Source organism: Pinus tabuliformis, chromosome 4_1, assembly GCF_031772625.1.
Source record: "Pinus tabuliformis cultivar Carrire ecotype Pingquan chromosome 4_1, CPIR1, whole genome shotgun sequence".
NCBI lineage: Eukaryota > Viridiplantae > Streptophyta > Pinopsida > Pinales > Pinaceae > Pinus > Pinus tabuliformis.
The window spans coordinates 436714165-436723733 of record NC_142303.1 but is presented as its reverse complement, the minus strand read 5'-3'; the positions used below and the strand labels follow the sequence as shown (position 1 = coordinate 436723733).

At 36.6% G+C, this 9569-nt stretch overlaps 1 pseudogene; it reads left to right on the top strand.

The window, feature by feature from the left end:
- Positions 1-1086: 1086 nt before the first annotated feature.
- LOC149176186 (ethylene-responsive transcription factor ERF037-like) lies at positions 1087-3409 on the top strand (annotated as a pseudogene).
- The last annotated feature ends 6160 nt before the right edge of the window (positions 3410-9569 follow it).

Genomic DNA, 9569 nt, shown 5'->3' with positions numbered 1-9569 from the left:
ACGCATGAGGGGGAGTTAATACCCGTGTGGAGGAGAAGCAGGCCCCGCTGGCCTCGCACAGGACCCCTGTACATCTGTGTAATCACCCCATTGGGGGGTCTTTTCATCTCTAATTAAATACATAAGTAAAATCATTTACAAATATTAAGGGATGAAGTTTTAATTTCAGATTTGAATTTCATTTTGTAACATAGCATTAGGAATAAGATTTGGATTTCATTTTGTAAGCTATGTTATTTAAAAATAAATAAACAAATATTTGAAATGATTGAAAAACTATAAAAAAGAAAAAAAGAAACTATGAATATGATTTGAATGAATCTTATTTGGTATCTTATGTAATTTAAAAATAAATATAAATATATATGAAATGATTTGAAAAAGATTAAAAGAGATTGGGAATATGATTTGCATGCTATTTTATACCATCTCTGATTACTTTTATAAAGAATATGCAGGTCTGATTCAAAATTTAGAACTTTATTAATACATTTCTGAAAATTACTGTACATTGACAAAGTAAGACAGCGTCTCAGTAAGTATGATAGCGCTATTGTACGCGGCGTAGAAAGGCAAGGTGGGACAAGCGAAAGTTTCCCTCAAAATACTTGAAAGTACGTACCCCACCGGTATCCCAACTTGCCCTCGCAAACATAAAAAGCGCGTAGTCATAAAAGGAATTGCCTCTGTAGACTACTGTTTACTCTGTACAGGATAAGCAAATGCTATACCTTACGAAAAGACCGGTCTTTAATGCCCCACCGGTGATGAATAGACGAATACACCTAATTCGCCCTTTCAATATCCAAAAGCCATTCTTTGTCTGAATTACTCGTCTACAGACACTCCGTAGCATGGACTAATACATCTCTTTGGCTTTTTCAATATCCAAAAGGCAGTCTTCCTTTGAATTACTCGTTTATAGGCACTCCATCTCAATCTCGCACTTCTCCTCTCACATCTTCCTTTGATTGCCTGAAAGAACATTGACTATACGCGCTTCCAGCGTTTTCACTCCTCTGGATGCTCGTCTATATACGCATTCATGTCTTCAATTCCCTCACCCCCCGGCCTTTGCATTTCATGTGCTCACTTCACTGACTCCCGCCGTGAAATATCACTAATTTCGCTTGAGAGTTTCTGCAATATTGCCCAATATGGAGAATTTTCCCGAGTCGGAACCTGACAGTGCCATTGCTCTACCAGACGAAGATCGTGGTTCCCGCCAATTTAAGGGAATCCGACTGCGAAAATGGGGGAAGTGGGGATCTGAAATCCGGATGCCGAGATCCAGAAAGAAGATATGGCTCGGCTCATACACAACCCCCGAGCAGGCTGCCCGCGCTTACGACGCCGCAGTGTATTGTCTGAGAGGGCGCAATGCCGAATTCAATTTTTCTGTGCCCGACATTCCGATTCTGTCTTCCCTTTCCCGTGAGCAAATTCAACATGCCGCCGTCGAATATGCGTTGAGCCAGGCCCCTTCGAGTTTGGCCTCTTTCGTAGGGTCCCCCTCGCAGTCGTCTTCGGTTTCGGAAATGGAGTTGGCGGGAAACAACCATCAGATATGTAAGGAGAGGCAGGACTTGGTGTTGTGTTGGTGGATGCTGGCGGGATCTGACGGCGCCGGGATTCCAAATTTGGAAATATTCGCGTCCACTGATGAGGTGTCGGCGTCGGAGCTCTTTTCCACTTCGGCGGAATAGGAGGAGGAGAGGTACATGTGGACAGATCTCTGGAATTTCCAGGACGTTTGAGTTTGTCAGACGATGAAGCAGACAATCTGCATTTTTTATTCACGTGGACTCAGTTCGAATGTGGGACTTCTTCCTGTCGTCCAACTGAGTCCACGTTCTCTGAAAATAATGTAGATATCTTGCCTTGGAAATCATTTTTGATAAAACCATCTAGAAACGACTTTTCTTTGGCTCTTTTATGTTTTAGGAATTATTACAAATAGAAACTTTAGACTTATAGATAACAATTTTGCATATTTTTATTCCTAGGCTTCACATTCTTAGTCTTTCTCTATTTTCTTTTTGTGACATTAATATTGCAAGCTTTCAATTTTTCATGGGTAAATCTATTTAGGCCCCTTATCACCTTTGATTGATTTATTATCTTGTTGATGGTGCATGTGAGTGGACCATGCCAACTGAAGAGAGCTCCCGAGTGAATTCTGATATGCACACACATAGAAAGAAAAACATATTTGTATTAAAGTAGGAATTAAGATACTTACAACTTCCACAAAAGCACCTATAGCCTAAGGAAAAACAACCATGGAAAATGGATATGAGACCATTCAACAAAGGTTATTACCTAGTTTCCTTAAATATATATCTACAAACCTAAGTGATCAATAAGCATCTAGTCTAAAGAGACTTTATATCAAATAATGGCATTCATATATATATATGCTCACAAAACAACAAATTTGGCTTGGTTTGAAATGTCTTGTTCATGATGAGATCTCATCAGATTCTCAATCTAGTATGATTGAATTCTCATAGGCGTCACCTAGAAGGGACAAGGGGTAGAAAACATATCTATTTCATACTCCTTAGAAGGAATGTCATTCAATAACTCACAATTCTTTCATTTGATCAGGAGAAGTTGGATTAGAATCCATGTCCAAATAGTTTCCTTGAAATCCAATGAATACACATATATCTCTTATGCAAACAACATTAAAATTTCCACTTGAATGAGACAAACAACCAATCCATGAGTCTGTTAGTGCATATCGAATCTACTTAGCTGAAAGAAAAAAAACCTCTTCCTTGTCATAATAAATTTGGACCACCATCTTTCTTGTTGCCACTTGCTCTCCCTGAGTGTATTGGTCATCCACCTTTATTGGATTATTTGGGCCATAGGCCTGACATAGTGTCACTGACTCACCACTCACTTATGAAAGTTATCATATGTCACAATGTCATCTGTGGAATAGTTGAAGTGTCACTCCGACTACAATCTACACCATATATCGACCCTCTCAACATATCACTTAAACGTTGTGAAAGATATGGCTCATGAAGAACGACATCTACTGCCACTTATGAAATATTAAAACACTTTAATACATTGCACTTTATTCACTACAAACTCTCTATGGTGGACACCCACATTGATTCCATGTGATTATGATCATGGGGAGGATACAAAGGATAGTCCATCTTATAGTTTTACTTTGTTGGTCACCTTATACGTCCCATAAGATATCCTTAGTAATATCTCATATATACAAATTTTGTGGCATGTATGAGTAAGGGACACTTGATTTCAGAATTATGGAGATTTTATTGTGAGTGTTCCATACAATTTCCAAACAAAATTGAGAATTCAATAAGTTGTTTCTGTGTTATGGTCAATTTTATTTTTTATTATGATAGATATGTGTGTTTAATGAAACCTTTATTAGTGAAGGGTTAATTTATTATCAAAACATCACCCTTGAAGGGTAAAATTTTAAACATAACGTTTCTTGAAGGGCAACATAAAGACCTAAAACATCAAAAAAATTTGTATGACGGGTAAAGAAGAATCCAAATTCCAACCCTGCGTGAGTAGTGTAAGATGACAACTATTCCAGCTTCAAGTTCATAGACTGAAAATCCTACTATATATTTCCAAGGAAAAAAATAATAAACAAAATTTGTAGACCCTGCGTTAAAGGCGAGGCAAGCTCAAAATATCAATGGTTACTCACATTGTTAATGTTCATATCTTTCTCCACAATATTGTCAGAATGAGAATTTTAAAATTTCAACATTTTTAAAATTTCAACAATTTTCGCTTTTCCAATTATTCAAATTCCTAGTTTGAATATTTTAAAAGTTTTGAAAATGGGGAATCAATTGTGATTTGAATAATAAAAGAATTGTGATTTTATAGTTTAGAATTTTTTTTAGTTTATATGACTTTCCATATATATCAAAATTCTTGTAGTCTATAATTTATTTCGATATACAATAGGAAATTCTCATTATAAAGTTAATTGATTGAAATCCTCCTTCAGTTACATTATATATTATATGTTAGGGCTGATAGATTATAATTGATGAACTACGTGAAAAATTGAAAAAGTGAATACAAAAATAATGTTCTTTTAAAAAAATTATAATCCACTATCAAGAAAAAGAAAGGAAACGCCTTAAAAGTCCATATTGCACTTCATAAATTACAATATATACTTTTATAAGAAGAAAAAAATAAAATTAAAAAATAAAAAATTAATTAATACCAACCAATGGAATCCTAATATCAAGATATTCCAATTAAATAAAAAAACAAGTGATATTTAAACTAAGGAATTGAAATTTTTATTCCATTTCGCCATAAATTTCTGTGTGCCATACACATGTACGTAAAAATTACCACTGCTGAGCATTGGCATTATCATCACAACTGTCACTTTGAAAAAGTCAATACTTTGAAAAGATAAATATGTCCATTATGATCACTTCTTTAAGTTGTTTCTCATATATGGGTTGTGCTAACATATTTTTTCTTTATTCATGATTGAACATCCTTACAAATTAGTTATTGAATTATTCGCTTAAAATAATTTTATATTCACATAGAATATGGATTCCTTATGAGATTATCACATATCTATTTCACATTTTTCACATAACCATATAACCTATTTTCGTATAAGGAGACACTATTAAAAATACCAATATAAGCAAATGTAGATTTACTATCCGTGTTTAAGAGATAACCAGAACTTAATAGTTACATTGAAAAATAAAACAATTAAACTAAAAAGTAAAGGTAGGAAAAAAGAAAAAGTTCATAATTTAATTTACACGAGTCCCAAACCCTTTTTTTAATACCATACAAATGCAATTTTTAAAATTTAAGATCAAATCTCAAAAAAAATATAAGAAATTATATCTTATGATTTAGTAATGAAAATAATTAGCACAACCACATTAATAAATGTGGTCGATATATGTCAATCAACATCATTTTCATAACAACCTGCGTCGTGTCCAAGCAAATCATTATTACCCTTGTCCACATGTTGTCTTATCATTCGCACATTGGATTGTCGAGAGCCCTACCATTTGTTCATAGTCACTAGTAATATGTAACATGTCTAAGCAAAAATGAGCCACAATCATTGTTTGTTGGTGTCAGTATTTCGTGGGTTGAATCATGTGTATGAGTAGAGAATTACAACTTGCAATTTAATTCATGCTTGAAGCATGTGACCTACACATGCAAGTCATGTGAAAACGTTGAAACCTAAGCATGAGGCTTGGAGCCATCTAACCTGAAGCATTGAGCTTGGAGCCATCTAACCTGAAGCATTGAGCTTGGAGCCACTTGGAATATTGTGTGTCTATCCTGTTTTGATTATTGAAGCAAATGAAGTAAGTCAGATTATTTTCATTTCAAGAGAGCTATGTTATGAGTAGTGTGTGCATTGTTGCATATTTTTTTATTAGTTATAAAGTGGTATGATGATGTTGTGTCTATGGTCTCATCAATCATGAAAGGATCTAGAGGATTTATATAGCAACCCCATTGACATCAAAATTGTGGATAACAACTCAATAAGAAAAAACAATATCATGGTCGCCTCTATGTCTAGTCATGAGTTTCAGGCCATACCCTGTCCTCCTACCACTGCTACAAATAGATCAAGAAGGGACACAACTTCCATTAGCATAATGCACAAGTGCTATCTTTTCCAAGTCATCAATCAACAAGTACCCATTCAAATTTACAATATATTTCCTAAACAACATGAAAGACCATTATTATGGCTCTTACTAGAAGTACTGAAAAAGCTTCCAAAGAAAATTTCTTAAAGGTTGGCATGGAGGGTGTGTCATTGCCACTAATTTGCAGATCTAGTTGTTGACCCAGTTCATGCCTTTACCTTCGATTTGTAGCAGACCCAAAATATGTCATAGGAACCAAATTCAAGTTTTTGACGTTTGCAATGCTTGATTAACCATTATTGTGGCGCAGTGCCACCTATGGAAGGCTTGCCAAATATGGAGACTCTTTACCAAAGTTGTGGACCCGTTTAAGCCCCATATGTATTGAACCCTTATACTTATAGCCTGTAGTGCTTTGCATATAGCCTGAAGTCCTTTAAACACTTTCCTGTTACATTTTTTCATTAAAAAACAACCCAAAGGCCCTTGGTCAATTAGCACGTGAAACTGTTGCAAAACCAAGGCCTGGGCGTGCCTTTTGTCTTTTCAAGGAATTGTCAAATGTTAGCAAAATATCTATCTCTTGACTCTGTTACTCGGGCTATATTTCCCTACGCACCATAATCCACTCTGAATTCCTGGCCTATAAACCAATTTTGTTTAAAACTATTCTCAAGTATCCCTAGTCATGACAATCATATGCCTTTTGAAGATCAACCTTCATCACAACAACATTTAGTTTTCTAATATGTATGGTATGTAAGAATTCTTGAGAAATGGCAACGACATCCTGGATTTGTCTATTTTGAAGAAAACCAAATTGCTCAGGCAATATATATTTGGAAAGAATAAGCTTCATTTTGCCAGCAATAGTCTTAGAAATAATCTTATAAATAAGATTACACAGAGAAATCAGCCTGAAATCCGAAAAGGTCCCTGTGGAAGACCCCTTTGGGATGAGAGCAATGTAAGTCGAATTTATGTGAGGATGGATATACCCTAGGATTCTTGACTCCTCAACCATTGCCAATATGCCCCCCTGGAATAAGTCGAAGAAATATGTAAATAATTCAACATTCCATCCATCACGACCCAGAAATTTGTCCTTCTTGAACGATTTTACGATCCCAAAAATTTCCTCCCCAGAAACTTCTTTGAACAACTCCTCATTTGCATCAATCCATCCACCCCCATATCTGGTCCTCCACATTATCCACCACCCTCTCTCGTAGGCCGATTCAAAATGCAGAATAGACGTCCGAGAAATATCTTCATGCGTGACTGTTACCATCAAAATCCTTAATCTCCCATATACTGCTAATGTTCCTTCTGTGGTTGGTGAACCGATGAAAAATTTTGGTGTTCGTATCCTCCTCTTAGAGCCAAATAGCCTTGCTTTTCAGCCTCCATGAAGCCTCCTGAATCTTCAAAATATGATTTTTCTTCATTTCTAATGTGTGAATATCCATCATAATGGACGTCGAGGGGTTTGGGACGATGAGAAACTACCGTAGCTTATCCAGAGACACCGAAATCTCATTTAACTCAATCTTCATTTGGGCCTTCTTCTGTCTCACCCATTTCTTGGCCATTTTCTTTAATTCCCTAAGCTTGTTTACCATATTTGACATAGGGGATATATCCCACCCTTGTGACTTCCACCAACACTCTCGCACAAGAGTTTCAAAGTCCGGGTCCTGTAACCAAATACGATTAAATTTGTATGGAATACCAAAACGGAGATCCCCCCATCACCACAAGAGAATTATGGGCCTGTGATCCGATATAAAGTTACTTATGATATCAGACTATATAGAGCCAAGTCTGTCCACCAAATCTTCATGAATAAGGAACCTATCCAGACATTTCACCACATAGCCATCTCCCGCCCGCCCATTATCCTAGGTAGGGCCAATCTTGGGAGGACATATATCAATATAGTTGTGGTCCAATATAATATCTTTTAACTTATCAGACAACAACAGGTTTTTTTGGAGCCACCCCCCATATCTCATCTGCCCTAGTCGTGCAATTCATATCCCTCGCCATAATGAGAGACTGTAGAACTAAAATCTCGGATGCAGCCAAACTTTCCCAAAAAATGAGAAGATCTTTGTAGGGAGCATATATGTTGATAATATGTATATGTCCCGGGAAACCCCTAATACAACCAGCAAGTAAAATGCCTGCAGAACATGAGAAAGCCCTCATGTGAGCCCACCTGGGGTACCATAAGGCCGCTAGCCCACCCGACTGACCAACAAGATCTGTAGCAACCATGTACCAATCCGGAAACATTTTCCTGAAATAAACAATCACCTAATGTGGAAAGTGCACAGTCTCATGTATGAGAATAATATATGGTCTAGAAGAGAGGATTAATTCTTTGAGAAACAAAAAATTTGGAGTGGCCCCAGTCCTCGAATATTCATAGATAAAATAAAGTTCATGGCAAACCCGAGGAGGCTGAATTTGCTTTAAGGGCCCAAGTAAGAAAGGAATAAGCAATGGGAACATCTACCAGGACATTAGATTCAGAAGGAAAAAATGGGATAGCCTTTGCACGACCCCTAAAATGTCGACTGTCCCTACCCTTTCTATGACGAACAATAATATTACCTGCAGAAGTAGGACTGATAAGAGGAGATGTGGCACTAGGGGTTTATGAATGGTAAGAGAGCGGAGGTATAATGTCTTACGTTGTAGTAAACATTCCAAGTCACTATCCACCGAATTGATAGGGGAGTTTACAGGAGAACGTGGCGAAATGGGACGGGTTCTGGTATCTGGAGAAATATGAGGAGTTGGTTGTGTAGTTATTTTAGGAATGTACATGATATGTGATGGAGAAATATCACCATGTGACATCAGGAGGGGGGCATCACCCCAGATGTAGATGGATCCATACTAGTAAACGGAATATTCTGGTCCGACATGGGCAATGGGACATCAAACAGTGTAGTCCTAGTACCCTTAGAGGAAGGGGATGTGGGAATCTCGATAGGCACGAGATTTACACGTTTAGGTGAAAAAAAGCCAAATAGAGTACAAGGGAGGGAGAAAGGTGGTGTACATGATATACGATGCATATCACCTTAATTTTCATCAAGTGCCAGGCCAACAGTAGACTCAACAATCTCGCCACCCTTGGAGACCGGATGCTCATGATATTTGCGTTGAAACGCCGAGTGTCTACCACCCAATGTACGCAAACGTTGCGCCATCAAATGTCCCATATGGTGGCAAATGAGACATCTAAACGAAATACCCCAAAAATCCAATCTTTGATACAGATGAGTATCCTCCCAATGGATTTCAATATGGTCAGGAAATCTCCCGCTCTAATCTTTCTCAATCAGAATCCAAGCAATACGCTCGTCTCGGGCACCAAAACATTGAGGATCTATGTAAACGAATTTCCCAACAGCATTACCAATGTCCACGAAGACTTGTCACGTCCAGAATTCAATAGGAAAACCGGGTAATTTAACCCATGCGTTGTCTGTTTCATTAAAGATAGATTTGTTAAATAACAAAAATTTAAGGTCGTTTATTATATAAGTGATGATATTTTTAATAAATTTGTAAATTTTAAAATGTAGTTAGAAAATCGTAACCTAAGTTATGTAGGAATTTGTTGGAATCATAAGTTTGAGTTATGGTATCAACTCTTTGCAATTTCAGTCCTTCTAAATCCATATTTGTAGTCATTAATAGATTTAAAAAAACAAAAACTCATTGTTTGACAAAAAATTGTTTCATTGGATTCTATCCAAAAACTCCAAAACTTCTAATAGTTAGACAACACCAAATTTATTGTACTTTTAATAAATTTATGTTAAGTATTGAATAATTGTAATAACATGTTTATTAACTAGGGCAATTATATAA